Source organism: Ranitomeya variabilis, chromosome 5, assembly GCF_051348905.1.
Source record: "Ranitomeya variabilis isolate aRanVar5 chromosome 5, aRanVar5.hap1, whole genome shotgun sequence".
Classification (NCBI taxonomy): Eukaryota; Metazoa; Chordata; class Amphibia; order Anura; family Dendrobatidae; genus Ranitomeya; species Ranitomeya variabilis.
Genome location: NC_135236.1, coordinates 677,888,506 through 677,913,429, shown reverse-complemented (window position 1 = coordinate 677,913,429; position 24,924 = coordinate 677,888,506). Strand labels below are relative to the sequence as shown.

At 47.0% G+C, this 24,924-nt stretch overlaps 2 protein-coding genes across 2 annotated transcripts in view; one reads left to right on the top strand and one right to left on the bottom strand.

The window, feature by feature from the left end:
• LOC143777040 (E3 ubiquitin/ISG15 ligase TRIM25-like) overlaps positions 1 to 1,020 on the bottom strand; it is a 481,784-nt gene extending 480,764 nt beyond the window's left edge. Inside the window, exon 1 of the mRNA XM_077266955.1 lies at positions 791 to 1,020. The gene's annotated coding sequence lies outside the window, so the exon portion shown is untranslated. The remainder of the gene's footprint in view (positions 1 to 790) is intronic.
• The window catches only part of LOC143777037 (E3 ubiquitin/ISG15 ligase TRIM25-like), a 521,945-nt gene that overhangs the window by 429,775 nt on the left and 67,246 nt on the right, over positions 1 to 24,924 (top strand). The gene's annotated exons all lie outside the window — the stretch shown is intronic.

Sequence of the window (24,924 nt, the reverse complement as noted above, 5' to 3'; positions counted from 1 at the left end):
AGAGTGACCTGGTTCCGAGTACCCCATTGCCCTGCGTCTGGGGGCGATTCAATCACACCCCACAAACAAAATACTCATCATGGGAAGGTAGCGTTATAACTAATGTTGAACAAGCAATGAAACATTGGGAGGGTCAAGTCTTTTAGGAGGCCTGGATGAGATCATATATTTTGTATTATCACACGCACGCACACCTTTCCTTCATTTAGAAAACAAGTATATTTAGGATTGCCACATATAATAGAGGAGCCCCCACATAGCAATCAGAACAGCGGATCTACCCCATTACCAGAGACCAGCCGACATATACGGCTACACCAACAAGTGGTTATGAATTTTAGGAAGGGGGGGGGGGATTTATGAGGGGAAATAAAGTTGGGAGTAAAGTGGATAATGAATCAGGTTAGTCTGATCACCGAGCCCCAGCGAGGCGGCGTATAGTGAAGAGCAGCAGTGTACTGGGCCGACTCACATGACATGGCTGAGCGATACCTCATACCACACGGAGCAGCGTTATACTACAGAGCTGATAGTCCGCATGACAGAGGAATATATATATATATATATATAATTAATATTAATTTGGAAGTGTGCTGCGAGGGGCTGTAGAACTTACATCACATGCACTCAGTCAAGTCAACAGGCGCATGTATATTATTATTATTATTATTAATAAATCTGACAAGCGCACACCGCCCCATTACATAGTGGTCACCTGCTGCTGTATTACTACATTATATATATTACCAGGGTGGAATACCAGACCTTCCCTCTGTGCCTCCAGTGATACCTGCTGTTCCTTGTATGTAGAGGCGCGGCCAGGGCCCAGCGACCCGGGAGCGGCGGAGGACACAATGGCGGCTGCTCACTCACAGCGCAGCACCTGAGGAGCGCCGGCTGCAGCAATCACCGCGGCTGTAATGTGCTGCTGTCACCACCAGAGGGCGCTCCAGCTCCATGCAACTGTACATACAACAAATGATCGGACCACGGCGTGAGACAACGCAAACACGGGGCATATTCGAGGGCCCGACCCGGGATCTTACCGCGTGCAGCTGGCATCGAGTACTAACGTCGTTACAGGCGGCTGTCCGCGCATTTTATATCTCCCTCTGCGCGTGCGCTGTGATTACCCGGCGAGCTGCCGTAGTACACTAGTGTGGGTCACGTGACAGCGTCACTCTGCGTCCGCAGGAGACTTCCCGCCAAAAGAGCGTTCCTGTGCTGGGAACCATAGCAACAGGTGTGTCACTGAGGTAAATTTGTGTTTTCAGCCATTTTTGAACTAACTTGTGGTATTTTGTCTCCTTACATTAGGTTTCTGCAGATGTAAGACGCTTGTGCTCGAGCTTCTACTGTGGACCTCAGCTTTCCTTAATTATGAACATTGCTGTGTGTGTAGAATAGGGGCCTTAAAGGGAACCACCCCAAAATCGATGGTGAGGTAAGCCCACCGCCATCAGGGGCTCATCTCCAGCATTGTGTAATGCATCCTGTAATGCTGTAGATAAGCCCCCGATGTATCCTGGAAGAGGAGAATAAGAGGTTAGAGGTCCTCTTCTTGTCTTCACGCTGCGGCGCAGGCGTACTTATATTCCCTGTTGAGGGCAGAGCATAGTACTGCAGTGCGCAGGCGCTGGGCCGCTCTGACCTTTCCAGGCTCCTGCGCACTGCAGTACTTTGCTCTGCCCTCAGCAGGATAAAGTACGCCTGTGCCGGAGCCGCAGCGTGAAGACAAGAAGAGGACGTCATCGTAAGAAGATGGGAGGCCCCGGACCGCGACACCCATCGGATCAGACCGCCCGCCAAGGTGAGTATAATCTAACCTCTTTTTCTCATCTTTCAGGATACATCGGGGGCTTATCTACAGCATGGGCTTACCTTACCCTCGGTTTTGGGGGTGACAGGTTTCCTTTAACCCTTTACTGACATCGGACAGGATAGTACGTCCGATGTCGGCTCCCCTGCTTTGATGCAGGGCTCCGCGGTGAGCCCGCATCAAAGCCAGGACATGTCAGCTGTTTTGAACAGCTGACATGTGCCCCCCAATAGCGGCCGGTGAAATCGCGATTCACCCGCCGCTATTAACTAGTTAAATGCCGCTGTCAAGCGCAGACAGCGGCATTTAACTACCGCATCCGGCCGGGCGGCCGGAAGTGACATCATCGCCGACCCCCGTCACATGATCGGGGGTCGGCGATGCTTCAGTATTGCAGCCATAGAGGTCCTTGAGACCTCTATGGTTACTGATCGCCGGTAGCTGTGAGCGCCACCCTGTGGACGGCGCTCATAGCACACCTGCATTTCTGCTGCATAGCAGCGAACAGCAGATCGCTGCTATGTAGCAGAGGCGATCGGGTTGTGCCTGCTTCTAGCCTCCCATGGAGGCTATTGAAGCATGGCAAAAGTAAAAAAAAAAGTGTGAAAAAAATAAAAAAATAAAAGTTTAACCCCTTCCTGACGTCGGACGGGATAGAACGTCCGACGTCAGGTCCCCTGCTTTGATGCAGGGCTCCGCGGTGAGCCCGCATCAAAGCCGGGACATGTCAGCTGTTATGAACAGCTGACATGTGCCCGCAATAGGCGCGGGTAGAATCGCGATCTGCCCGCACCTATTAACTAGTTAAATGCCGCTGTCAAACGCAGACAGCGGCATTTAACTACCGCATCCGGCTGCCCAGCCGGATATGACGTCATCGCCGACCCCCGTCACATGATCGGGGGTCCGCGATGTGTTAGGAAGGTAACCATAGAGGTCCTTGAGACCTCTATGCTTACTGATCCTCGGTAGCTGTGAGCGCCCCCCTGTGGTCGGCGCTCACAGCACACCTGTATTTCTGCTACATAACAGCGATCTGATGATCGCTGTTATGTAGCAGAGCCGATCGGGTTGTGCCTGCTTCTAGTCTCCCATGGAGGCTATTGAAGCATGGCAAAAGTGAAAAAAAAAGTTTTTAAAAATGTGAAAAAAATAAAAACATAAAAGTTTAAATCACCCCCCTTTCGCCCCAATCAAAATAAATCACTAAAAAAAAAATCAAATCTACACATATTTGGTATCGCCGCGTTCAGAATCGCCCGATCTATCAATAAAAAAAGCATTAACCTGATCGCTAAATGGCGTAATGAGAAAAAAAATCAAAACGCCAGAAATACGTTTTTTTGGTCGCCGCGACATTGCATTAAAATGCAATAACAGGCGATCAAAAGAACGTATCTGCACCAAAATGCTATAATTAAAAACGCCAGCTCGGCACGCAAAAAATAAGCCCTCACCTGACCCCAGATCACGAAAAATGAAGACGCTACAGGTATCGGAAAATGGCGCAATTTTTTTTTTTTTTTTGCAAAGTTTGGAATTTTTTTTCGCCACTTAGGTAAAACATAACCTACACATGTGAGGTGTCTATGAACTCGTACTGACCTGGAGAATCATAATGGCAGGTCAGTTTTAGCATTTAGTGAACCTAGCAAAATAGGCAAGCAAAAAACTAGTGTGGGATTGCACTTGTTTTGCAATTTCACTGCACTTGGAATTTTTTCCCCGTTTTCTGACGGAAAAATAAAAAAGTTATGGCTCTGGGAAGGAGGGGAGCGAAAAACGAACACGGAAAAATGAAAAATCCTACGGTCATGAAGGGGTTAAATCACCCCCCTTTCGCCCTAATCAAAGTAAATCAATAAAAAAAAAATAAAATCTACACATATTTGGTATCGCCACATTCAGAATCGCCCGATCTATCAATAAAAAAAAGCGTTAACCTGATCGCTAAACAGCGTAATGAGAAAAAAATCGAAACGCCAGAATTACGTTTTTTTGGTCGCCGCGACATTGAATTAAAATGCAATAACGGGCTATCAAAAGAACGAATCTGCACCGAATTGGAATAATTAAAAACGCTGGCTCGGCACGCAAAAAATAAGCCCTCAACCGACCCCAGATCATGAAAAATGGTGACACTACGAGTATCGGAAAATGGCGCAATTTTTTTTTATTTTTTTTTTAGCAAAGTTTGGAATTTTTTTTCACCACTTAGATAAAAATTAACCTAGTCATGTTAGGTGTCTATGAACTCGTACTGACCTGGAGAATCATAATGGCAGGTCAGTTTTAGCATTTAGTGAACCTAGCAAAAAAGCCAAGCAAAAAACAAGTGTGGGACTGCACTTTTTTTGCAATTTCACCGCACTTGGAATTTTTTTCCCGTTTTCTAGTACACGACATGGTAAAACCAATGATTTCGTTCAAAACTACAACTTGTCCCGCAAAAAATAAGCCCTCACATGGCCAAATTGACGGAAAAATAAAAAAGTTATGGCTCTGGGAAGGAGGGGAGCGAAAAACGAACACGGAAAAACAAAAAATCCCACGGTCATGAAGAGATTAATGCACTCAGTATTTTTATGGTGCACATATTTTTTGGCTTTTTTATGCAATATACACTTTTTTATACATATTTTTCACTTCCCATTTTTATGATTTTCATTTATTTTACAATTTTTTCACGTTATGAATTACAATTTTAGTTTGATTACATTTATATTTGTATCTATTCATATACGGATGTGCGGCCTTATAATTTAAATTGACCTTGAATACGTTGTTTTTTCTGCTCCCATTATTGTTTGTGATCTGATATTATTTAATAATAAAATATTTCTTTTTAATTTCTTCGGACTTTTTGGTCGGTTTGTCCCTTTTTGTTTTTCCAAAATAGATCATGTATTGTCTGTTGGACAAAAGGACATGAATCTACTTAAGGTAAAAATGTAAATTGGGAAAAAGATGGAAGTTTATTGGATTCTGATCTTTTATTGGTTTCCTTAGGCCATGTTCACACGATCCTTTTTTTGATCCTTTTTTTTTCAGGTCCTGATTTGGAAAACCCGCAGTGCAAAACTGCACTGCTGATTTTCCTGCAGTTTCTTCTGCAGATTCCTCTGCGGGTTTTCAACAGCACTTTCCTATTGGTGCCTGTTGAAAACAGGAGCTGAATCCGCAGAAAGAAGTGACATGGTACTTCTTTTTTTCTGCAGGCAAATCCGCGCAGATTTGCCTGAGAAAAAAAGGATAGTGGGCACAGCGGTTTTTGTTTTCCATAGGGTAACATTGTACTGTACCCTGCATGAAAAAGGATGCGGATCTGCAGCCTGAAAAGCGCTGCGGAACAGCAGCAAAAAAAGGATCGTGTGAACATAGCCTCATGGTTTGTGAGTGCTTTTGGACCTGTCTCGTGGTTAATGCAGATTTACCAGGCTATTCCTAGGATAGCCATTGGTGAGCCATGTAACGCAAATTTTAGGGTGTCAACTTGCGAAGATTAAAGTAAAGGAAACTAGGGTGAGACAGTATATTTCCTTTTCATCCATTGTGTCTGCATTGTCCTCTATATTGGTTTGCACAAGGTAGCTGTCATGATCCGTTCCAGGGTTTATTAGTGTCTGCCCTTTTTTCTGGACGGATCATGTCAAGGGTTAACTGTGCTCTGCCTCATTCTGGGTTCAGGTTTGCTATTTAGCTCAGATGAATCTTGCTGGCAGCTATAGTTCTGCCTTCGGCGTGTTAACCTGACCCTGCTGGTAGCTCTTGATTTGTCCTGCTGTGAACCCTGACTTGTCCTGTGTCTGTTAACTCCCTCTGTCTCCCCTTTTCCCAGTGTTTGTCTGCTTGATTCTCCGGTTCTGATCCCCTGGCTTGGTTTTATACGCTGTTGCTGTTTGTCCCTTTTGTACCGTATATCGCCCGTTCTGGTTTACTGATCTCTGGCTACGTTCTGACTATCCATCTGTCTTATCCTATAAATACTGTCGTGGTATCTCGTGCTTTTGACTTGGCTTGCCTGACCACTCTCTCGCCACTTGGTGGCGTCTGTTCTGCTGTCCTGTGTGTGCAGTCTTACTTTCCTCTCAAACTCCCCCTGGTGGAGGTTGCGCTGTACTGCACTGCAGCAGCCTGACATTATAGCTGACCAATACATTTAAAGGGATTTGTTTTTGTTTTTTTGTTTTTTTTCCCCTCTGCTCTGTTTGCTATGGATATGCTCCATAGCTTGGTGGATCAAATGGACAGTTTGACGATTATGATACAAGACCTGTTTGTGGAACAGAGGGCCTTGTCCTCTTCTCATAACCACCTGCAAAGGGAGCTTTCTGACAGTTAAATTGTTGCAGACTGACTGTAAGCACTCTGATACTGTTGATGTCTCTTTGCACTCTCCTGAACCTACTGTCAAGCTCCCAGATACCTTCTCTGGGGAGAGGGAGAGAATTCATACTTTTAAGGAGAGTTGCAAGCTTTTTTTTTTTTTTTTTTTCTTAGACCTCGATCTTCTGGAGATGAGAGTCAGCGGGTGGGGATAATGATTTCCTTACTGCGGGAGGGACCTCAATCATGGGCTTTCTCTTTACCTGCTTCTGCCCCTGAACATGTGTCTGTGGACGGATTCTTTGAGGCTCTGGGACTTATTTATGACGAACCGGACCGGGTCAGGGTAGCAGAGGACATGATCATGAGTCTCTTCCAGAATGAACTCACTACTGAACAGTATTTTTCTGAGTTTAGGCGGTGGTCCGTTGAGGTGTCTTGGGGTGACTCTGCTCTGAGGCGCTTGTTTGAGAGAGGACTTTCTGATCATCTCAGACGCGCTGGCCCTTCACACGCCTCCCAGTTCCCTGGTGGAGGCCATAATTTAGGCCATTCGTATGGAGCGGAGATTTCGGGAGAGAATTATCCAGCGTGAGGTTCCTGTTTTGCCTGCAAAGTCTGAGGTTATGTCATTCAAGGAGACTGTGGACGTTGGTGCCATCAATTTCAAGGAGAAGGAGAGGAAACGGCGACGTGATGGGGAAATTATGTTCTTACTGTGGAGATCCGGGACACTGGAAGAAGGACTGCCCCTCTTGTTCATCAAGTAACAAGCTGCCGAGTCTGGGTGATGTCTAGGAGGTCATCCAGACTCACAGGTACCATTTTCGTCATTTCAAAAAGTTTTGTTAGAGGTGGAACTGTGTTATGGAGGTGTTTTTGCATCCACTTCAGCGTTTGTGGACTGTGGATCTTCCATGAACTTCATTGACTATAGTCTGGTGTTAAAGTTAGGGACAGTTAGGCTAGAGACTCCCATCCATACCGTTGCCATTGACAAGACACCATTGGCTCAAAATGTCCTTAAATTTGTCTCTGAGGAGTTCCTCCTCAAGGTGGGTTCTTTGCACCAGGAACGAATTTCATGTTATGAATAATCTTCCTGCGGGACTGGTGTTTGAGTTCCCCTGGTTGCAGAGGCATAATCCTGTTATAGACTGGGGATCTCATGATATTGTTAAATGGGGTCCTAATTGTTGCAATGGTTGTCTTTCTGCTGTGTTTGTGTCCGCCATTAGTCCGGAGGGTATTCCGGAGTACCTAAAGGACTTTGTGGACGTGTTCTCCGAAAAAGAGGCTGAGGTCTTACCACCCCATCGTCCTTATGATTGTACCATCAACCTTATTCCGGGTTCTAAATTGCCCAAAGACCGTTTGTACAATCTTTCTGGCCCGGAACATACTGCTATGAAAAACTAAATATGATAGTCTACGCAAAGGTCACATCCGTCCCTCTGTCTCACCTGTGGCCGCGGGTTGTTTTTTCTTTTATCAAGAAAAAAGATGGTGGTTTACGCCCATGCCTCAATTTCCGGGAACTAAATAAAATTACGGTGAGAAATTGTCACGATCCATGTTTGGATCTGTGGCAGATCTGGTTTCCCTCTGATTTTAAACTTTTTTTCCTTTCTGGTCATTGGGGGTTAATGCAATTTTCTCCCCCCGGTGGCCGCTGGTGTTATTGCATTGCTGCTGGGTCAGCTGATGTTTGTGACCACTCCCACCGTCCTTTGTAAGGTCACCTGGTGCATCAGCTGACTGGTTATACAGGTCCTTCTGGAGATCAACCTCGCAGTAGCAGCTTCCTGGTGTCATTCAAGTCTGGTGTTTGGAGCTCAGTTGCTGTACTTTCTTTGTTGTGGAGTCTGCAGCGGTGTGCACAAGCTAAGTTCTGAGTTTTGTTGCTTTGTAGTTTGTGCATTCACCTTTTGGTATTGTGCTTCCATCACTCTCATATTGTTTGTTCCCTGTTTATTGCTTTGTTGTGCTGTTTACACTGTTCACCTCCTGGGGTGAGGGTTTAGTTCAGGGTTTAACAGGAGACAGGGACAGGTCGGTGACTTGGGCCTCCCTACCTTCAAGGGTACCCCCAAGTTAAGGAAAGACAGTGCTTCCCCTAGCCTGAGGGGCAGTTCAGGGGCCCAGATTCCTCATCTTCTGTTTTCCTGTTTCTGCCCCGTGACATTATAACCAACCATTCATTTTTTTTTATTTTTTTTTTTCTGGTGAGCCATGGCCCAAATGCAGGCCTTTGCCCAATTGCTTCAGACTCTCACCGGTGAGTGTAAGGTGCTGCGTGGTGAGGTGGTGCATACAGCTGCAGCAATTGTTGGGGTTTTGGGCCTCGGCTCAGGTACAGGCTCAACCAAAACCCAAGATATCTCTCCCAGACAGGTTCTCTGGAGGGAGAGAGAAATTTTTGTTTTTTAAGGAAGCCTGCAAGTTGTACTTCAGGCTCCGCCCTTGTTCATCAGGGAGTGAGGAGCAACGGGTGTGAATCATCGTTTCCCTTCTTAAGGGTGATTCCCCCAATCCTGGGCCTTCTCCCTGCCGACCGGTTCACCATCCCTACGGTCGGTGGACGAGTTTTTTACGGCTCTGGAGTATGGTGATCCAGATGGCGTCTCCTTGTCGGAATCCCGACTCCGTAAGGTCAAGCAGGGGGGTCGGCCGGCTGAGGAGTACTGTTCAGAGTTCAGGAGGTGGGCCACAGACACACAGTGGAATGACCCTGCCCTTAGGAGCCATTTTGTGCAGGGTCTGTCCCCTAGGTTGCAAGATACTCTGGTACAGTATGCCACCCCCAAGTCGTTGGAGGCCGCCATGTCCCTTGCCATCCGGGTAGATAGATGCTTGAGGGAGAGGCATACACCAAATGTGCCACCTGTAGTCCTTGCTAGGGAGGAGGACACACCTGGGCAGGCGGATGAACCCATGCAGGTGGGAGGAGTTGGTTCCCAAACGGGGTTGTCTGGGGTTCGCCATGGTGTGGGGGCATGTTTTTACTGTGGGCAGACCGGTCATTTTATCAATGTCTGCCCAGCTCGCGCCAAAATTCCTGTTCCATCTAAAAAGCTGCGTCCCCCTGGTTGTGTGGAAGGAAGTGACCAGGGAGTGTATATTTCCTCCATTTTCTCGTCTGTGTACCTTACCTGCTGAGGTGGTTGTTGGTGGGGTAACTGAGAATGTTCTGGTGCTTGTGGAGAAGGAGTCAATTTGGTGGATGCTCATTTTGTCCAGACCCATGGCCTAATGAGTAGGTTGCTAGCTAGACCTCTAAGCGTCCAGACCATTGACTCTGCCCCGCTCAGCCAGGGGACCATTACACAAGTCGTAGACAATATACATCTGTGTATAGGGGCTTGTCATGAAGAGTCCCTGTCATGCTACGTCTTGGAGGGCATACCAACTCCCATGGTCTTAGGACTCCCTTGGTTGAAAAAACACAACCTGGTCATAGACTGGCGGTCCAGAGAAGTAGTCAGCTGGGGTCAGTCGTGTGAGGACTGCTGCCCGGGAACTACAATCTCTGCCATCCTTCTACAACCTACCCCTTCTACTCCAGTGGGGGCAGTAGAGGTGCTTGAAGGGAGTAGGGGCAAGACTCTACCCTCACTACATTCTAACCCGGTATGTCAGAGACCTCATAGGAGGAGGGGTCAGAGGAGGGTGGTGGTTCCCTCGATGCATAGTGGAGGTGTGAGTTTGGCGACACGGGGACGCCTCTGTCGGTTCTGTAAAGAGTTAACCATCTTGTGGCAGACGCATGCATGAAAATAAACGTTCAGGTCCGGACCTGTGTGTGAATGAGTACGTATGGGTGTCCACCAAAAACATCAGGTGGAAGTGTGCAACTGGGACCTGGAGTTCCAGGGTGTTGGGCCATATCGGGTGTCGGCCATTCTCAGCCCAGGGACTTTTCAGTTGGAGTTACCCCCAGTTATGCATGTACACAACTCATTCCCCAGGTCGGCACTCTGGAGATTTGTGGTGCCTCCGGAGCCTACGTTGCTGGCATTTTCATCAGGCCACGTTTGCCATAAACCTGTGAGTCGGGTGACTGCCGAGGTGAACTCTGGTGGATTGAGGCGTCCTCACCGTAGGTAGATTTGGTGAGGTCTGATGTTGAGTGTCCAGAGGCCACTCATTGAAAGGGGGGTACTGTCACGATCCATGTTTGGATCTGTGGCAGATCTGGTTTCCCTCTGATTTTAAACCTTTTTTCCTTTCTGGTCATTGGGGGTTAATGCAGTTTTCTACCCCCCGGTGGCCGCTGGTGTTAATGCATTGCTGCTGGGTCAGCTGATGTTTGTGACCACTCCCACCATCCTTTATAAGGTCACCTGGTGCATCAGCTGACTATTGGTTATACAGGTCCTTCTGGAGATCGACCTCGCAGTAGCAGCTCCCTGGTGTCATCCAAGTCTGGTGTTTGGAGCTCTGTTGCTGTACTTTCTTTGTTGTGGAGTCTGCAGCGGCGTGCACAAGCTAAGTTCTGAGTTTTGTTGCTTTGTAGTTTGTGCATTCACCTTTTGGTATTGTGTTCCCCTCAATCTCATATTGTTTGTTCCTGTTTATTGCTTTGTGGTTCTGCTTACACTGTTCACCTCCTGGGGTGGAGGTTTAGTTCAGGGTTTAACAGGAGACAGGTCGGTGACTTGGGCCTCCCTACCTTCAAGGGTACCCCCAAGTTAAGGAAAGACAGGGCTCCCCTTAGCTTGAGGGGCATTTCAGGGGCCAAGATTCTTCATCTTCTGTTTTCCTGTTTCTGCCCCGTGACAGAAATACCTACCCTCTCCCACTCATTCCTGATCTCTGTAACCAATTGTCTGGGGCTAAGTGGTTTTCCAAACTCTATCTAAAGCCCCCGTCACACTAAGCGAGGTCGCTAGCGAGATCGCTGCTGAGTCACAAGTTTTGTGACGCAACAGCGACCTCAGTAGCGATCTCGCTATGTTTGACACATAGCAGCGACCCGGCCCCTGCTGTGAGATTGCTGGTCGTGTCGGAATGGCCTGGACCCTTTTTTTTTTTTTTTTTTTTTTTTTTACACTGGTAACCAGGGTAAACATCGGGTTACCAAGCACGGCCCTGCACTTAGCAACCCGATGTTTACCCTGGTTACCCGGGGACCTCTGCATCGTTGGTCGCTGGAGAGCGGTCTGTGTGACAGCTCCCCAGCGACCACACAGCGACTAAACAGCGACGCTGCAGCGATCGGCATCGTTGTCTGTATCGCTGCAGCGTCGCTAAGTGTGACGGGGCCTTTAGGGAAGCATATAACCTTATCCGCATTCGGGAAGGGGATGAGTGGAAAACAGCATTTCTCACCTCCGAGGGCCTGTTTGAAAATTTGGTCATGCCCTTTGGTCTCACAAACGCGCCTGCGGTGTTTTAGAACTTCACGAATGATGTTTTTTCTTTTTTTTTTTTCTTTTTTTTTTTTTTTTTTTCTTACAGGGCGCTTTACGGTTGTATACCTGGATGATATCCTTTTGTTTCACCTGACAAGGAATCTCATATTGGTCATTTACGTGCTGTTCTTCACCGGTTACGGGGAAATTCTTTGTTTTCTAAACAAGAGAAATGTTTGTTTTGTGTCCAGGATCTTTATTTTCTGGGGATCATCCTTTCTGCGAATGGGTTTCAGATGGATCCCAGAAAGGTACAGGCCATTGTACATTGGGTGCAACCCAGAGACCTCAAGGGGGGGGTTGCAGCTTTTTCTGGGTTTTGCAAATTACCGGAAATTCATCAAAGGGTTTTCTCAGGTTGTCAAGCCACTCACTGATCTTACTTGCAAGGGGGCTGATCTCAAAGTTTGGTCATCCTTGGCAGTTAAAACATTTTTTTTTTTTTTTAAATGTAATAAATGCTTCATGTCTGCTCCTATATTAGTTCAACCTGATCCATCTAAACCATTCATTGTAGAGGTGGATGCATCAGAGGTGGGAGTAGGGGCAGTGTTGTCCCAGGGACCTGTTACTCTGACCAACTTGAGACCATGTGCCTTTTTCTCCCGTAAGTTTTCTTCTGCTGAGAGGAACTATGATGTTGGGAACTGGGAGTTATTGGCCATAAAATTGGCTTTTGAAGAATGGAGGCATTTTTTGGAGGGGGCGGTTCATCGGATCACGGTGATTACTGACCACAAGAATTTGTCTTATATTGAAACCGCCAAACGGTTAACTCCTAGACAGGCTAGGTGGTCGCTTTTTTTCTCTCGTTTTCATTTTTCAATCACTTTTCGGCCTGGTTCCAAGAATGTCAAGGCTGATGCCTTATCTCGCAGTTTTGATCTGATATCACCCCCCAAACCTCCTTCCTCCATTCTTCAGCACGGGGTGGTTGTTGCGGGGGTATCCTCTGAATTGGAGCAGGAGATTCGAAAGGCTCAGTCTCTTGCTCCTCCCTCTTTGCCTGACAATATGCTTTTTGTCCCAGTTCAGTACCCATTGAGGATTCTCCGGGAGTTCCACGATTCTGCTCTTAGTGGTCACCCGGGGATCTCTGCCACCCGGAAAGCTATTGCTAGGCTGTTTTGGTGGCCCTCCATGAACTCTGATATCATTGAGTTTGTGTCTGCTTGTGATATCTGTGCCTGTGCTAGGAGCTCCCATAACCGGTCGGCCAGGGAATTGATGCCATTGCCAATTCCAGATAGACCTTGGACTCATTCGTCCATGAATTTTATCACTGATCTCCCTCCTTCCAATGGCAAAACTGTAATCTGGGTAGTGGTTGACAGATTCAGTAAGCAAGCGCATTTTGTACCTCTAGCAGGATTGCCTAATGCTGAGACACTATCTAGATTTTGTTGAGCATGTTGTACAGCTGCATGGTGTGCCTTTGTGTGGTTTCTGATAGAGGAGTACAATTTGTGTCCAAATTTTGGAGGGCATTTTGTAAAAGATTGGGTATTTGTTTGACCTTCTCCTCTGCTTACCATCCTGAGACCAACGGGCAGACGGAGAGGACCAATCAGTCACTTGAACAGATTTTGAGGTGTCTTGCTATGTCTCAGCAGGATGATTGGTGTTCTTCGTTGTTCGTGGCTGAATTTGCATTTAATAATTGGATTAACCAGTCCACGGGCACCTCTCCATTCTTCTGTAACTACGGTTTTCACCCCCATTTTGGTGAATTTTCTAGGCTGGATTCAGGATGTCCAGGGGCTGATACGGCAGTGCAACGGTTGGGGGAGGTGTGGAGGGAGGTCCAGAAGAACATTGGGAAGGCTGAGGGCAAACAAACTTTTTGCTGATAAGCGACGGTCTGTAGGACCTATGTTCCTGGTAGGAGATAAAGTGTGGTTGTCTACCAAGAACATTCATCTAAAGAATCCTTCTGCTAAGCTGGGTCCCAGGTTTATTGGTCCTTACGAGATCATTGAGGTGGTCAATCCAGTTGCCTTTCGTTTACGCCTTCCTCAGTCGCTTCGGATCCCTAATGTGTTCCATAAATCCCTTCTTAAGTCCTTTGTACCATCTTCCGCTGGGCCTCCATCCCCTCCGCCTCCTGTCTCTGTGGATGGTCAGACCGAGTTTGAAGTAGAACAGATTGTGGATTCTCGCATGGTCCATAGTTCTCTTCAGTATTTGGTCCATTGGAGGGGTTATGGTCCTGAGGATCAATCTCGGGTCCCGGCGCGATCTGTCCATGCTGATCGATTGGTCCGGGTATTTCATGCACGTTATCCTGGGGGTCCGGTGGCCCCCCCCCCCCCCCCCCCTTGAGAGGAGGGTACTGTCATGATCTGTTCCAGGGTTTATTAGTGTCTGCCCTTTCTTCTGGACGGATCATGTCAAGGGTTACTTGTGCTCTGCCTCATTCTGGGTTCAGGTTTGCTATTTAGCTCCCATGAATCTTGCTGGCAGTGTCAGCTATAGTTCTGCCTTCAGCGTGTTAACCTGACCCTGCTGGTAGCTCTTGATTTTCCCTGCTGTGAACCCTGACTTGTCCTGTGTCTGTTAACTCCCTCTGTCTCCCCTTTTCCCAGTGTTTCTCTGCTTGATTCTCTGGTTCCGATCCCCTGGCTTGGTTTTATACGCTGTTGCTGTTTGTCCCTTTTGTACCGTATATTGACCGTTCTCGTTTACTGATCTCTGGCTACATTCTGACTATCCATCTGTCTTATCCTATAAATACTGTCATGCTATCTCGTGCTTTTGACTCGGCTTGCCTGACCACTCTCTCTCGCCACTTGGTGGCATCTGTTCTGCTGTCCTGTGTGTGTGCAGTCTTAAGGTACTGTCACACAGTGGCACTTTGGTCGCTACGACGGTACGATCCGTGACGTTCCAGCGATATCCATACGATATCGCTGTGTCTGACACGCAGCAGCGATCAGGGACCTTGCTGAGACTCATACGTCGTAGCAGATCGTTTGGAACTTTCTTTCGTCGCTGGATCTCCCGCTGTCATCGCTGGATCGGTGTGTGTGTGAAACCGATCCAGCGATGCGATCGCTTGTAACCAGTGTAAACATCGGGTTACTAAGTGCAGGGCCGCGCTTATTAACCCGATGTTTACCCTGGTTACCATCGTAAAAGTAAAAAATAACAAACAGTACATACTCACATTCTGATGTCCTTCAGGTCCCTCGCCGTCCGCTTCCCGCTCTGACTGAGTGCCGCCGTAAAGTGAAAGCAGAGAACAGCAGTGACGTCACCGCTGCGCTCTGCTCTTACTGTACGGCGGCACTCAGTCAGAGCAGGAAGCAGACGGCAAGGGACCTGACGGACATCAGATGGTGAGTATGTACTGTTTGTTATTTTTTACTTTTCCGATGGTAACCAGGGTAAACATCGGGTTACTAAGCGCGGCCCTGCGCTTAGTAACCCGATGTTTACCCTGGTTACCAGGGGCCTTCGGCATCGTTGGTCGCTGGAGAGCTCTGTGTGACAGCTCTCCAGTGACCACACAAGGACTTTCCAACGATCACGGCCAGGTCGTATCACTGGTCGTGATCGTTGGAAAGTTGCAGAGTGTGACAGTACCCTTACTTTCCTCTCAAACTCCCCCCGGTGGAGGTTGCGCTGTACTGCACTGCAGCAGCCTGACAGTAGCTATACATGAAATATACTTTTGATTGGTGTTCTGATGGAATTACTGGTGGCCAAATCTCAGCACTAATATCTTTGCTATATCTCTACCAATGCAATTCTTGTGCATCTGAACTACGCACAAGTAGGGCTAATGTTCGTAAAGTGAGCTGTACTTCTGTGATGCTTATAAGTAGACGATTATACACTTTCATCTCGAGTTTATTGATTTATAGTATTTACATATTGGCACTGAAGGAAAACCTAGCCGATGTCTGTCCCTTGGCTGTAACTTGGACCTTGTCTTATCATTGAATCTATATCTTTCGTTTAAGGTGGGGAATTATTTCTAGACTATTTTAAGGCTGTGCCCACGTTGCGCTTTAGCTACGTCTTTCCATGGTGAAAGCGCTTAAAAAATGCTAACAAAATGCATCCCATTAATTTTAATAGCATTCCACAATTGCTGTGCCCATGCTGCGTTTTTCCGCTGCGGAAACGCATCGCGGTAAAAAAAAACGCAGCATGTTCATTAATTTTGTGGAATCGCAGCAGTTCCGCAGCCATAGACATGTATTGAGAAGTATAAAAAATGCGTTTAAAACGCGTCAAAATCCACATGCGTTTTTCCTTTCAAAGGGTATGCGGTTTTGATCAGGAAAAATCTGCTTATAATCTGCAACGTGGGCACATAGCCTAACAAGTGTTAGAGTAAGGGTCAGTTTACAGAGACTGAAGTCACCATACAGCCACCAATAGGTAAACTCTTACAAATCGCAGGTTGTCTGAATTCCTGTTTACACAGGCAGAGCAAAGTAAACGATACGTACTGACCAATATATAGTGGATCGCTCACTGCAATTCAGGTTTACACAGCAAGATGTGAACAACATCTAGGATTCTGTATGATCTTCATGATTTTAGTGACAACTCCAGGTTCCTAGGCATGGAATGAACAAGTTGGCGACATATTGCAATATCTACCTCTTTCTATTTTACATGAACGAGCTCTTGTAGATGCTGAATGGAGGGTGATGCTCAACTTGTCTCTTCAGAATTCCTCTTATTACCATACTTTTGGAGAATTCTGAAGAGGAGACAATGACCAGAAGTGGCGCAACTAGAGATTTGGACAAGGCCCCCCCCATCCTGACAGATAGATATCTATCTCTATCCCTCATCCTGGAACAGGTTACCCTTCTTGGTCCCATCCTGGTATATATGTCCCTTATCTTGGGACCATTCTGCCACTGTTAATGCATAGGAAAAAATTAAACCATTATACTCACCTTCCCTGCGCTCCCACAGTCCTCTTCTGAAACCGGCAGCTGACTTCAGAGTGCATCGGGAGCACACAATGTCACTGCCATGAACTCCACTCATGTGCAGCATCTGGCCTCTGATTGGCCGGCCGCGTGTATTGCCAAAATACACTTCTACTGAAGTGAGGCACATCCAGTTAAAAATTGTGTTGGTGTCGGCGAGCCCTCATCTGCAGGGTCCAGGTTGGGGTCATGGCCACGGTTCTTACTTCCCTACTAATTATTATTTATTGTTATAGCACCATTTATTCCATGGCGCTTAACATGTGAGGAGGGGTGTACATAATAAAAACAAGTACAATAATCTTAAACAATACAAGTGTAACACCCCTTTAGGGCTACCAAGGTACACTGGGTGTTATGGGGGTCTCACCTCTCCAGGGCGCAGTGCCTCCACCCGAATCTTGATTGGAGCTCTCTCTGGGACTGCAGAAGGACTATTATCTTCTGCCAGGGGCTGACTCGGGAAGCCCCTGCCACACTCAGTACACACTCACAGGGATCAGGAGTAAAACAGTTTAACAGGTTTATTGCTATGCAGCATAAATGAGATGATTTGAAAGAATAACATGCCATACAAGTAACTGTGCTCTGCTAAAGTCATATACACATCACTCTAATTCTACTTCAACCCTGCAAGTATAACGTAGCAGGGTTTTTGTTTCTTCCAGTTTAACTCAGTCCAAACATTGGGGCCCAGTTGCCGCGGATGTTGGCGTGCAAATTAGAACAGTTGGTGCACTTAGACGAATATTAATGGCAATAGTCTGGGCTGTAATGTACTCACTGTAAATAGCGCTGGTAGGACCACAAGTCTCAGAAGGACTATAAAGGCATGGAGGATTGACCTCGTGGAGACCAAAACATCCAACACCACGGAGACACCATCACGTGTTTCTCAATGCAGTGATCCAGAACACTGCCCCCAAATATGCAAATGCATGTAGAGGAGCTGCGGAGACACAATCACGTGTTTCTCAACGCAGGCAGTGAATAGCCAGGCCTTTCCCCGGGAAGTTTCCTGCTCCACACTGAGGGGCAAAAACCCCGAAACAGCTGTCTGTGGATGGATACCATGCTTGGCATAGGTGGTTTTCCTTTATTGGATGCTGCCCTTCCCTTGGTTGTTCCTTCCCGGGGAAAGGCCTGGCTATTCACTGCCTGCGTTGAGAAACACATGATGGTGTCTCCACAGCTCCTCTACATGCATTCACAAGTCTCAGAAGGGCACTCAATGCACGTCTCCAAAGGTCGGATGGTTCTCTGGACGCCAGCTGGGGGAAGCCGGATTCAGTCCTTTATACGGTGGGAGTGCCGGCAGAACTCTCCAAGTTCTTGATGCAACTTGCTCCAGAGGGTAAAACAAAGCCGCGCTCTCTCCAGCAGCACAGGTATATCCGAGGGGACGGCAACCCTGCAGCGTGGTGCGATGCAAATCCACCTGCTCAGTCTCTCACAGCAAGATGCCACGCTCTTTTCTTTCTCTGAATTCTTGCTTTCACTTTCTGCCCAGCTCCTCCCTCCAAGTCCCTCCTCATCCAATCCAGGCTGTGTCATCTGACTGAAACAAGGATCCCTGGGAATTGTAGTCCACTACAGCTCAGAGGAAAATCTGCTAATGTCTCTGGTCCCCGTTTAACAGCAGCTGCAAAGCTCTTCTTAGTGTCTGTAAATCCCAGTATACCAGTAGCTGCTGTGACAGTTCCCAGTGCAGGTGTTACACAAGTAATAACTGGTACAGGAGGAGAGGACCCTGCCCGCGAAGGCTCACAATCTACAAGGGATGGGTGAGAATACAGTAGGTGAGGGTAGAGCTGGTCATGCAGCGGTTTGGTCGATCGGTGGTCACTGCAGGTTGTAGGCTTGTCGGAAGAGGTGGGTCTTCAGGTTCTTTTTGAAGGTTTCGATGGTAGGTGAGAGTCTGATGTGTTGTGGTAGAGGGTTCCAGAGTAGAGGTGATACGCGAGAGAAATCTTGTATACGATTGTGGGAAGAGGAGATAAGAGGGGAGCAGAGAAGGAGATCTTGTGAGGATCGGAGGTTGTGTGCAGGAAAGTACCGGGAGACGAGGTCACAGATGTAAGGAGGAGACAGGTTGTGGATGGCTTTGTACGTCACGGTTAGGGTTTTGTACTGGAGTCTCTGGGTAATGGGGAGCCAGTGAAGGGATTGACAGAAGGGAGAGGCTGGGGAATAGCGGGGGACAGGTGGATTAGTCGAGCAGCAGAGTTTAGAATAGATTGGAGGGGTGCGAGAGTGTTAGAGGGGAGGCCACAGAGCAGGAGGTTGCAGTAGTCAAGGCAAGAGATGAGGGCATGGACTAGGGTTTTTGCAGATTCTTGGTTGAGGAATGTACGGATCCGCGAAATATTTTTGAGTTGAAGTCGGCAGGAAGTGGAAAGGGCTTGGATATGAGGTTTGAAGGAGAGATCAGCATCAAGGATTAACCCGAGGCAGCGAGCTTGTGGGACTGGGGAGAGTGGGCAGCCATTTACTGTAATGGATAGGTTCGTTGGGGGGGTCGCGTGAGATGGGGGGGAAAGATGATGAATTCTGTTTTGTCCATGTTGAGTTTCAGAAATCTAGCGGAGAAGGATGAAATAGCGGACAGACATTGAGGGATTCTGGTTAGTAGGGAGGTGATATCTGGTCCAGAGATGTAGATCTGTGTGTGATCATCATAGAGGTGATACTGAAAGCTGAGATTCTATAAGCTGTCCCAGGCCAAAGGTGTAAATGGAGAAGAGCAGGGGCCCAAGGACTGAACCTTGTGGGACTCCGACAGATAGGCGGCGAGGTGAGGAGGTGGTGTGCGAGTGGGAGACGCTGAATGTCTGGTCTGTTAGGTATGATGAGATCCAGGATAGGGCCAAGTCTGTGATGCCAAGGGATGAGAGGGTCTGTAATAATAGGGAATGGTCCACTGTGTCAAAGGCAGCCGACAGGTGGAGGAGGACAGAGTAGTGTCGCTTGCTCTTGGCGGTTAAGAGGTCATTGGTGACCTTAGTTAGGGCAGTTTCAGTGGAATGGTGTGACCGGAAGCCTGATTGTAAGCGGTCAAAGAGGGAGCAATAAGAGAGATGGGAGGACAGTTCAAGGTAGATGTGGTGTTCCAGTAGTTTGGAGGCATAAGGGAGAAGTGATATAGGGCGATAGATACAGAGGATGGGTCAAGAGAGGGCTTTTTGAGGATAGGTGTGATGGAGGCATGTTTAAAGCTTGAGGGGGAAAACACCAGTTGTTAGTGATAGGTTGAAGAGATGGGTTAGGGTTGGGATGAAGACTGTGGTGAGGTTTGGGATGAAGTGGGATGGGAGCGGGTCAAGTGCACAGGTGGTGAGATGCGATCTTGAGAGTGGAGTGGAGAGTTGATCTTCTGTATTGGTGGAGAAGTTGGTTTTGGAGGTGGAGGGCTGGGAGGCACGCTTTGTCCGCCCAATCACTTTCACCCTGCTCTTCAGAAGCAATTGCACATGGTAGTCAGCATGAATGCTACACTACCTGAATACTCAGGTGGTGCACTGCCACTTGAGCCATCCCCAAAAATGCCAAGGACACCCACCACAGAAGAGGCAGCCAGTCACTAGGGAGAGAAAAGAGCCCGATACTGGTGCCAGGACAGGTAACAGTACCCCTCATACTGTATTGGGGCCTTTGCCAGAATAGTCCATCAATGAAGATTTGCATGACATTTTTTGAGCAAAGCTGGAGCATGGAGATATGATTTTTTTTAAATGTGTGATCTTGATTGATGACTATAAGACTTTTTTTAATTTTTTTTTTTTTGGGGGGGGATGTTTTTAACTTGATTATATATGTTAGGCTCGAATGCGGAAAAAGGAACAGATGCGTCATTTATGTTTGAGGGAATATTTTTCTTCTCAGATAGGAAGTGATTTTTTGGTTTCCACTTTGGTAATGCACTCTGAATCAACTGACGTCCATATCCCATCTCACAATATGTTATTTACAACATTACTCTCTGCAAGAAAACGGTCGTCACCTGAACAAGTGCGTCTAGCGCGTAACATTTCTCCATAGTGGATGGCCCCTGTGGTATGTTTGGGGTAACTTGTCTATGGTAGAATAATATTGTCTTCTATACTTTCCTGTAGAAAGGTGTGTGTGTGTGTGTGTGTGTGTGTGTGTGTGTGTGTGTGTGTGTACACGGTCAGCAGCACAATCTCCTTCCAGGAAAATATCCAAGAATGAAACTTTTTTTGGAAAGTGAATCAGCCGTGAATTTCAAATTTAAAATTATTTAGAAATACAACAGATTCAGAACATTCTAATGTACTTACCACCCACACCAGGAGGAGGTCGTCCACATAGCGACCATAGCACCTGATGTTGGAGAAGGGTTTGTCAGGGTGGAAAATAAATTTCTCCTTCCTTCAAGCCATATAGAGTATGGTGAGGGAGGGGAGAGAACTTAGTACCCATTGGTGATCCAACTACTTGTAAGAAAAATGTAGACGTAAACCTTGAATATTCATCAAGCTCCATGGTCGCTTTTCTTCTGTCAATGGGCAGATATTCCAAATGCTTATGGTCTGTATAAATGGTCACTGGAAACTCTGTTCCTTCGATTGTTGCCACTCCTCCTAATTTCATTTCATGGCCAGGAGTTTTTAGTAACCAATAAAATAAGATTGTTTCACTAGAGGAATTAAAAAAAAAAAAAAAAAAAAAAAAAAAAAGCCACATAAATGGCTTCTATATAAGAGAAGTTTGAGAAATCAGGTCCTATAACAATGGAAAAGCCATACACTTCAACCAAAAGAATGACCTGTGACATCTGGATGAAGAGCTGGGGCAGAGGAAAGACGATTGAGGACACCGATAGCCATCGTAGAGTCATACTGATAAAGGACATCCAATATAAATGAACAGCGCATGCTTGAAAAAGACCAACTTTTGGTCAAAACTTTACTGCTATACCATGGCTTAGTAAAGCGTTGTTTGAAGATTTCTACACCTGAGTGGAGCGCTGTTCATTTATATTGGATGGTCTTGCAGTATCCAGGAAGGTTCCCTGGACGTGGAACGGGCGCCCTAGTGAAGTGAGTGCTGTCAGCCTCTTCTTATTTTGGTATACTGATAAAGGACATCACAGGAAATGTAATTAACAAAATGTTGGAATATGGCTGGAGGGTTGCACAAGCTAAAGGGCTTAATAAGATCGTAATAATGACCATCTCAGGTCTTGAATGCTTTTCCATTAATCATCCTCTTTATTATGATTCAAGTTGTAGGATCCACATAAGGTCCATCGTTATGAAAACAAGGCCCTCCTTAATCCAATGTGTTGTGATTATTTAAACCTTATAGCAATGGATAGTCTAAGATCGATCTTCTTTATGATGAAAATACCTGGTCCACCCAGTGATGCTGAATGCCCTCCTCACGTTCTCCTTAATGAAGGTGGACATGGCCTCAGTCAGAGAAGCAGGAGATATACTCACTAGGTGGTTCAGTTTCAGGATATAGAGGAATCGTGCAGTCAAATGGCCCATGAAGTAGAGTTTCAGGTTTTTGATTCAAAACACTTCCCTGCAGCTCAGAATGTGAGAAGGAAATTAAGAGAATAGATATCCATCTAACCCACCTAGAAGATGTGCCTGCAAGAGGACCTCATCCACCTAAGGAGGCCAGCTGGACTAGATACACAAGTGTCCATGCAGCCAATGAGCCTAACATCATCGACTCTGACTAGGATTACATGTAGAGACAAGAAGGACTTTCTCCATTTCCTCGGCACCTGTGCTGGCACTCACATGTGAGGATCGGAGCACAGAGCACCAACAGTCTGCTCACTTGCAGGAAAGCTAAAGATCATTAGCATCACATCTAATTGCTGGTGTGATTCTAGCCTAATCTTCAGGTTCATGCCCCATCTATGCAATAACACTCCACTACCTTCATGCCCACTTGTATGAAGTGTCACAGGACACGCAGGGGTGTAAATCACACAAGAAAATGGTAGTCCTGGTGAGACCAGATGCTGAACATTTGTTCTGAGGCCTGTATAATAGTAGTGGCACACAAGCAGTGACAAGTGTCCTAAATGATGCGAGAAGGTGTGAGGAGCCAGTCCATTCTAGAAATAGGGTAGCGACCCTCAAAATCTCTTGAGCTGATTTTTCTTGAGCGTTTCCCCTGCGTTCCTCCAGACTCTGGATTCGTTCTTCAGTCGTCTTATGCCTTGGAATCAGCTGCTGCAGAACATTTTTTAATTTCTTCTTTCTTTCATCAGAGACCTCATCTAGAGAATATAACTTATGTCCCTTATGTTCTCCGATCAGATGGCAGGACACACAGATACAAGTAGTCGTTACTGCAGTAATATTCTAGGATCATCTTATGGACGGAACATTTCCTGGTCTCCAGAGAGGTGATGGGATCAGTGAGGACGTGTTCTGCTTCCTTGCTGTGAACTCTCAGGTGATCATCACACAGACACCTTGCAGTGTAGACAGGATTTGACTGCCGCGACCCAAGATACTCTTCTCCCACAAAGTGACGCCACACGTGACTATTTAAATATAACTTGTTTATTTTATGAAACAACTTATTCATATCACTTCCATCTTTTTCTTTTGGCTTAAAATATGGTCGCAGCTTAAAACCGGCAAAATTTGCCAAACAATCGGGTGTAGGGAGATTGTCTGCCTTCCGGTCTCCTGGTGCAGGTATCTTCACCACCAGAATCTCCACCCATTCCGCCACGGAGTAGCCCATGACTCGAGCTATGACCCCCCCCCCCCCCCAAAGAATGGAGCGCCTGAACCACCCCTTCCCGAAGACCATCCAGAAAAATATCCAGACCCGCGTCATTAAGATGGACCCCATCTGGTAGGAGAAAACCCGAATTATCCACCTCTAATCTGTGGTGCCTCACCACAACACCATTCTTAAACCTGATAAAGCGAGAAATCCGTTGGTTTAAAGTGCGTCTAGATCTTTCCATGGCACTCAGCTCCCTGGCATCCTGCCAAACCAATCTAGGAATCAACTCCGACTAGACCAAACGCATCACTGGAAAGAAACCAGGAAATTTGTCCAAATCAGCTCTCATCAGGGTCAATAGTTCAGCGAGAGGAAAAGAAGCCAGGTCGTTCCCTCCTGCATGAATAACCACCACTGTCAGGGGGGAAGATGCGACTCTCGCGATCCGAACGACCTCCGGAAGGACTTGAGACCAGGAGAGACCCCTCGTACCACGCCAGATGACGTCCATACCAGTGAAGCCGAGCGATCGTCCTCCAGGGCACAATTCAGCACGCCGGGCTACCCAATATATGTACGAATGACCCTCCAGCCATATGCTGGGCCGCGCATCTGAAAACCATAAAACTGTTAATAAAGAATGGATGAAATATGAAACGGGGAAACAGAAAATTAGTAACTTGTAAAAACTGTATGCCCCTAATGGTATGTTCTTGCAAAACTAATTCGGGCCTGATATACCTAGTGAAACAGCGGGACTTCCATCTACCCACTCTTTGAATATCTGATTCAAAAAGACCAGCCCTGGAGGCTTCCGTAGCCGTGCCAATCCTAAAAGAATGTGTGCCGAATTCCGACGCGGGAAGGCCTAGAAATGATAGCGTGCGCCTTAGGACCGCCAAAAACTGACCCGAGAAAAAGGAAGAGCCGTTCTCATGTACGAAAAATTGAACCCCCGGTGCTCCTGACTTGCATGTAACTGTTGATTAAAGCCAAAGGGCAGGTCGTACCTTTTATAGCAAACAGCGGGAACCAGGTGCCCCTGCCTTCCTGATCGGTTTTTGATCTGCGAACTCTAACCCTTAAAGGGCCACTGTCACCCCCCTCCAGCCATTATAAACTAAAAGAGCCACCTTGTGCAGCAGTAATGCTGCATTCTAACAAGGTGGCTCTTTTAGTTTTTGGTTCAAGTATTCCCAAAATAAAGCGATTTGAAAGTTAGTCAAAATACCTGTCTTTAGACAGGGAGGCGGGTCCTCACTCCCCAGCTTCAACCGCTACTGTGCTGTCACTTCTATCTTCAGGCGACTTCGGCGCCGCCCCCTCAGCGCTGTTTATGCTTCAAAACCGGCACCTGCGCTGTGTACTACTTTGCTGCGCAGTAAGCTCTGGCCATCTGATGTCCCAGCCAGGCTTGCAGACTGCGCCTGCGCAGCACAGTAGTACACAGCGCAGGCGCCGATTTTGAAGCGTAAACAGCGCTGAGGGGGCGGCGCCGAAATCGCCTGAAGATTGGAGTGACGGCAGAGTAGCGGTTGAAGCTGGGGAGTGAGGACCCGCCTCCCTGTCTAAAGACAGGTATTTTGACTAACTTTCAAATCGCTTTATTTTGGGAATACTTGAACTAAAAACTAAAAAAGCCACCTTATTAGAATGCAGCATTACTGCTGCACAAGGTAGCTCT